At 44.7% G+C, this 7,283-nt stretch overlaps 1 protein-coding gene and 1 non-coding gene across 7 annotated transcripts in view; both read left to right on the forward strand.

The window, feature by feature from the left end:
* The first annotated feature begins 4,111 nt into the window (after positions 1-4,111).
* The window catches only part of PPFIBP1 (PPFIA binding protein 1), a 197,796-nt gene continuing 194,624 nt past the window's right edge, over positions 4,112-7,283 (forward strand). For all 6 annotated transcript variants that reach the window (XM_045288394.1, XM_045288395.1, XM_045288396.1 and 3 more), the window contains exon 1: positions 4,112-4,169. The gene's annotated coding sequence lies outside the window, so the exon portion shown is untranslated. The remainder of the gene's footprint in view (positions 4,170-7,283) is intronic.
* Positions 5,901-6,044, forward strand: LOC115869131. The gene has a single exon (XR_004046015.1). It is a non-coding gene; the product is annotated as a small nucleolar RNA SNORA48 (small nucleolar RNA).

The raw sequence follows: 7,283 nt of genomic DNA on the forward strand, positions 1-7,283 counted from the left end.
CCCCCCCAAATGATTTATTTATAAAAAAAGGAGGGAGAAGAAATGTCAAGGAATGGGGGAATCTAAACTATTGGCAGGTTTGCTTAGTAGTTTAAACCTTTGAATACAAGGTTGCTGATCTGAAATGTGAAGCACCACCTAACTTACAATAAAATTTTATTTTAAAAGTTGTGAAGAAATGGAATGAAAGATTATGGCTATTTCTTTTTTTTTAATCATTTTAATAGGGGCTCATACAACTCTTATCACAATCCATACACACATCAATTGTGTAAAGCGCATTTGTACATTCATTGCCTTCATCATTCTCAAAACATTTCCTCTCCACTTAAGCCCCTGGCATTAGGTCCTCACTTTTCCCCTCTCTCCCTGCTCCCCCCTCCCTCATGAGTCCCTAATAGTTTATAAATTGTTATTTTGTCATATCTTGCCCTGTCCAATGTCTCCCTTCACCCACTTTTCTGTTGTCTGTCCCCCAGGGAGGAGGTCACATATAGTTCCTTGTAATCGGTTCCCTCTTTCCTAGATTATGGCTATTTCTCACGTACTTTTTGGGGTCCCCTGATATACAAGTCCATCGAATGTCGGTCATTGTTGTTATTAGGGATTGTAGAGTTAGTTCTGACTCATAGTTACTCGACTTACAACCCTCCAAAACACTGCCTGGTTCTGCACATCTTCACAGTTGTTGTATTTGAGCACACTGTTGCAGCCACTGTGCCAATCCATCCCGCTCAACTTCTACTTTACCAAGCATGACGGTCTTTTCCAGGGATTGGTCTCTCCTAGTAATGTAGGCAAACACTGGCTGTACTATACACTGTTGAATAGAAAAGTATTGATCTGAAATGTAACACCCACCCACCCAATCTATAGTAAAAAATTGTGGAAGAAGAAGAAAAAGGAATTTAGGGGAGTGAGAAGTGAAAGAATGATCCATTATTTGTAGCCTTATGTTTTCATTGAACTCTTTCCTTGTATTAAGTGTAGGGGAGACAAAGAGGCATCGTCTTAAGCATGGAGCTTGCCCTTAATAGTTTGGATGACAGGATGAGAGGAAGCATGTATAAGCAGCCATACATGTTAGGTGCCACCAGGCTGGTACCAAATCTTAGCAACCACATGCACAACAGAATAAAACACTGCCTGGCTCTGCACCATCCTCACAGCTTTTAAGTTCAGGCCCATTATTGGAGTCACTGTGACAACCTCTTTTATTGAGGGTCCTCCCTTTTTTTTGTTTTTGCCGATCCTCCATTTTATCAAGCATGAGATCATTTTCCAGGGACTGGTCCTTTCTGGTGGTCTAGTGGATATGTGTTGGGCTGCTAACTGCAAGATCGGCAGTTCAAAACCACCAGCTGCTCCTCAGAAGAAAGATGAGGCTTTCTACTGCCATAATGAGTTACAGTCTCAGAAATTCACAGGGACAGCTGTATTCTGCCCTATAGGGTCACCATAAGTCAGAAATGACTTGATGGCAGTGAGTTTCGCTTGGTTGGTCCTTTTGATAATAGGTCTACAGTACATGAGATGAAGTTTTACCACCCTTGCTTCTAAGGAACATTCTGGCTGTATTTCTAACAAGACAGATTTGTTTGAATCTTCTGACAGTCCATATTTTTTGTCAACACCATGATTCTAATGCAGCAATTCTTCTGTGGTCTTCATGACGTGTTGCTTAGACATATAAAAACTACATATTACAAAAATTTAACATGGATCCCTTTTAACTACAAAGGGAGAAAAATAAACATCCTACCCCCAGAAAACCCCAAAACAAACAAAACTATATATTACTACCTCTGTACCATCTCAAGAGTTCTTACAATAACCTTTGATATGAATAGTATCAGCCCCATTTTAAAGAGTAGATAACTCAGGTTCTGGATGGTGTAGGGACTTGCCCAAGGTCATATACACAGCAAAAAAGTGGCAGAGCTAAGCTAAGGATCCAAACCCCTTTTCTAACCCTCCAGCATATAGTTCGTGCTTGGAATGCAGCAGGGACTTTACCCAGGCTTTGAGAGCAAGATGACATTATCACAAGAAGAGTGGGGACTCCAGTCAGATCAAGAGGTCAGAAGCAATTCTGGAACAGTGAGTAGATCTGTTTGATGTCAGCAGAGTTTGAAGTGGGGGAGAATGTGGGAAAGGTAGAGGCCAAATTAAAACCATGGCCATGAGACGATTCCAACTCACAGTGCACCTATAGGATTGAGTAGAACTTCTCTCTAGGGTTTTCAAGACTCTCAATCCTTACAGGAGCAGAAAGCCTCATCTTTCTCACTTTGATCGGTTGGTGGCTTTGAACTGCTGACCTAGTGACTAACAGTCCAATGCTTAACCAACGGGGCCACTAGGACTCTTTAGAGGGCAGATTAGGGAGAGTTTTAAATGGCTAGCTAAGCCATGCAGACTAAGGGGCACTTGAATTAGAGGTCCAGAAGCATGCTGGTAAAACCAAACATTATTTTAGAAAACTCATCTGATATAGGTGCATAGAAAAAAAACACACTGGAGCTCTGAAAAAAGGAAGCCCATGACTAGTTAGGCCACAGACTAGAAATCATATAGGTGTGACAGGAAGCATGAGAGAAATAAAACAGAGTAAGGTCTGTGAGTCTAGGGATTGAAAACATTGGTTTAGCACTATGGCATTGCATTTGAAGGATGCGATAGTTTACACTAAGCACTGTAGGTACAGAAAGTAAAATGGCTTTGGAATCAAATAGACCTTGGCTCCCTTTTTACTTCTAGAAGATCTGTAACAATTTACTTATGAATTCTTGCTGAGTCTTTGATTGGTTAAATTGGGGCTAATAGCTCTTGCTGTAGAGGATGATTGTGAGGATAAAATGAGACATGACCGGACGGCGCATCGTTACAACTTTTGCAGAATGGTGAAATATATGGCATGCTGCCAAGACTCAAAAAAGACCCCCCAAAACCAAAAGAAAGGCAATAATTCTCTATACTTCAGTGTGAAGACAGATAACATGCTACCTACATCTCATATAAGGAAGGCCATGTTTCACAAGTCAGTTCTACCTTGTTTCAGGTATTAGGTAAATTGAGAGAGCCATCTTTGAGAATCTTTCTATTCTGTTAATGGTGGGGGATTATTCAGGATGATGTCCATAAGGGATACATGTTGGTTAATTCTTTGATAGTTCAGCCATTGCAATTGGTTCCATTGAACAGACAGTATTCTTTTGTGGTTTGTGGAACTCGGTTGTGAGATTTCTGCCTTTCAGTTGTGATAGTGCTTTTTTTATCCTTATCTGAGAGATTCAATTTCATTTCCCTCGAAGCTTTTGTGAAGTGTGGTTTTCACTACTAAAAGCAAAAGCAGCCACAGGGTTGGTTGATAACGCCACCAATTCAGAGCTGGGCTGGCTTTTCTAGGATTCTCTCCCGAATCTTTCCAGAGTGTGCTTTTGAAGTTCGAAATTCCTTGTCCCAGGGAACACCCCGCAGCCCTCAGATGAAAGGGGCGCCGGGGCGTGGCATTTTCTTGTGTTTGCATGACTTCAAGTTAGTCCTTTTCTGCACGACGCGCGCCGCTGGACGCCTTGCTTGCCCGTGGCACGGAGGCGACTGTTTTCCTTAAAAAGGGGGCTTGGAGAGGTTAGTTTCGTTTCGGATTCGGGGTGAAGTAAATACACCAAGTATAGTTTACGAGGCAAACCGCAAGGGACTCCCCAAGCCTCTATCTCCTTTCCTCCGAGATAGCCGGAAAGGCTGCATTTTTCCTTTCTTCCTTCTCTTTGCTATCACCACCCACTTGCAGCCCCAGGCTGGCTCCGCGAGGAATGTACAAGCCGAGTTGGCTCCGCTGAGTGATGGGTCCCCGGGGCCAATCAGCGGGAGCGCAGGCACTGCCGGCCCCGCCCCTGACGCTCGCTCTTTGGCTGATCCCGGAGGGAGGGAGGAGCGACGCGGCCGGGGGCGGGAGGCACCTGGGACGGCGAGTGATGTCAGCGCCCGGCTGGGTGTCCGCTCGGGCTCCTGACGCGGTGTAGGGAGAGGCGGCGGGCACGGCTGGAGCGGGACGGGGCCGGGATCGGGCTTGGGGAGCGCGCGGCCCGGCCGGTGGCGGGACTTGGAACGCCCAGCGCCGGCGACCCAGAACTTTGGGAAGTAGCGCCGGCAGCTCCCACCCTCAGGTAAGGAAGGGGCTTCGGCAGCGCTGCGCTCCGAGGGGACGGGGCACCGTTGTGCGGTCGCTGCGGGCTGTGGCGGATGCTCCGCCTCCTCTTCCCTGGGCCGAGTGCCTGTCCCACTCCCGCTTCCCTCTGGGAAAGAGCACTCTTCAGGGAGGACGGAGGGAACAGCTCACGGGACTGAGAACCAGGGTACGTGTGGAAAATGTCTCCAGGAGCGGCCACCGAAAGTCTCTCCTGGGTCTTGAGACCCCCTGCCCCTGATCGATCGATATCCCTGGTCTTCCAATAACACCCGAGAACCGAGTCACAGGAGTGTGGGGGGTGGGGCTGGTGGGGTGAGTGGGCCGAAGGTTATTTGAAAAATGCCACAACAATTTATGAATCAGTCACTCCAAAGGGATTCTTTTTTGAGAGAGAGAGAGAGAGAGAGACAGAGAAATAGAAGTTTTGTACACGTGTAGTTCCCCTGTGGTCTATTACACAGTGATTTAAATGAATTCATGTCCACGTGTAAAAATCCACTTATTCAGCCCAGGCAGAAAATGAGAAATTCACTGGGGACGTATTAATTATGAATGATGGGAAAACCGGTCTCTTGGGGGCACACTTCTTAAACGCCACCTCTTCAGATCTTGGTGACTCTTCATTTTAGCCGAGAATCCCCCTCAGCTGCCAATTTTGTGGTCCGAGTGGGCTAGGGAGGCGGCCGAGGGGCTCTGGGCTGTTTGCTGGGACTAACTGGGGCCGAAATAGGACTGACTAGTTAAGCTTTCGGGGGTCCTCTGGAGAGAAGGTGGTTTTCACAGGGAAATGTGCTGGAAGGCGTGGCATACAAACTCTTCATTAGAGCAGTGTGAATTTTCCAACATGTTGGACCAAAACAAATCCTTCCTTTCAGTAAGGATTGCAAACAGTAACAGAAAAAGAACTTGATGTGAAAGTCCAGGTTTGGTATTTAAGGAAACCAGTGGCCCGTCTAAAGGACAAATAGACTTTTTTGAGAAAAGGAAGGATATAATACTGATTCTTTTGCATTTCCTATTTCACACTCTTCCATTTTCCTATTTGGAGGTTTTGTGTGTTCAGGTCACTAAATGCTTGTGATTGGCTTTCTGGGGGAAAGAAAAAACAACCCCACCACAAAAGCACAGTTAGCCTCACCCGCTGATTCAGAAGCTTTACCCAGTCAGTGCTAAAGGCCCTTTTTGTACCTGGAGCAGGGGGCTGAGACTTCTGTCTGGGCACTTCCTGGCAGAGGTGATTTGGGTGTGGGCTTCATTGTGAGTTAAAAGCTGCATGCCAGGGGCCTGAATGTAAGGCATTTCCAGGACATGGGGCCCGGAAAGAAGTCACAACATTGCGTCTCTTAAGCCCACAGTGGACGGCTTTGGGGCTTTCTGAACTAGGAAGAAGTGTTTCTGTTTTACAGCTGTTTATAAACTACCTGACTCTGTATTGTTCTATAGTTACTGGAAAAAAAATTAAATAAAAAAAATAGAAATAAAATAGCTAAACATCATCAAAGAGTATGCTTTTTGAAGACAAGACATACTTTCCTGCAAAGAGTAGAACATTTTAATTTTGTTTTATATTTCAGGCTAAGAACCAGAAATTACTAAAGGCTCTGAAATGATGCCAAAATGGCTCTGAAATGATCTATTTATGGTTCTATAGGAAGTGCAGGAAACACACTGTTTTCCATCGTAGTTTTGCTGTGGGAAAGCAGGTGGTAACCGCTGGCTATGGGCAAAGAGACACCTGATTGGTGGTGGTGCTATTATATCAGTTAGGGGCAGAGCAGACTGGCAGCCCTTTGTTCATGCTAGCTTGATGCCTAGATCGTGGCCAGAGCTGTGTCATGCCTAGGGCACGCACACACACACACACACACACACACACACACACACACAAGAATAAGGTGGTGTGGAATTCCTCTGGACTTCTGTGAGCTCACTCGAACTTTTGCTGATGTAGTTAGTGCTTAAACAATAACCCATGATATTGAGCGGTACTGCTGCTGCAAAAATCGGGCAGTCAAATAAAGGATATATTTGGTTATGCTCATGTACCCAACGAAGGCTTTCAAGTTCTTTTAAAGAAACTAACCCTAATTTAGGAGCCTGAAAATAGCAAAACTTTAAATCTCACTCACAGTGTGGGTATTATAGTGACTTTACATATTCAATGCCAAACAAGAAGCATCATGGTGGTGTGGCCTTCGAGTTGAGCTGCTAACCGCAAGGCCAGCGGTTCGAAACCACCACCCACTCCATGGGAGAAAGAGGAGGCATCCTACTCCCATAAAGATTTACAGTATCGGAAACCCACTGGGACAGTTCTGCTCTCCTATAGGGTCACTATGAGTTGGAATTGGCTTGATAGTAGTAAGTGAGAATATGAACCAATATTTCTCCTTTTGTGATTTGTGAAGCAGATGCGATCTAGTGAGAATAAAACTCAAAAGATGCTTGAGTTCTTGAGAAAGGTGGGATCGGATTTTGGCAAATTCCCTTTGGCTAGCTACTGTCATTTCCTGATAGCTGCTGTAAAAATTAGGATAATCTGGTCTTTATGGACAAATAGCAGCTTGAAATCTAGGACACAGTGTCGTTGTAAATCAATAGAGCCTAATTGCAAGGACGGCATAGGCATTGTAAAAGCCAAGTTTGGGGAGAGTTAGTTAGCGGTATGGTTTCTTCATCACTCTGTACTCGCAGGAGATAAAGCAAAGTCATTTTCTCCCCTTCAAATCTTTCTGTCTTTCATATTCATGAAATATTGGTGTTCTTCCAGTTTATTTAGGTGATGTGTATAATTTGTTATATTGAAAAGAACTTGGAGTTTTTTATCTTCTATTTTTAAAAGTACCCATGTCCCAAACATAACATTATTCTCAAGCTATTAACTGAAAGAAGACCTCATTGAGTTTTGTTTTGCTTTTTAAGAGAATATGTATTAAGTTTTTGAGGTAGTTAGTTTATTGTGCCAACCTGGCCGATAAACACGTGGGATTAACTGAAGTGCAGAGAGATAAATGGCTCAGTGGGCCTCGCTTTTCTAGTTTTCGGGTCTCTTGCTTCCTGATAGTTGGACGAGGGTGCAGCTGCCTTAGCC

The sequence above is a fragment of the Echinops telfairi genome, unplaced genomic scaffold (genome assembly GCF_000313985.2).
Source record: "Echinops telfairi isolate 266 unplaced genomic scaffold, ASM31398v2 ScPeMD7_21;HRSCAF=78, whole genome shotgun sequence".
NCBI lineage: Eukaryota > Metazoa > Chordata > Mammalia > Afrosoricida > Tenrecidae > Echinops > Echinops telfairi.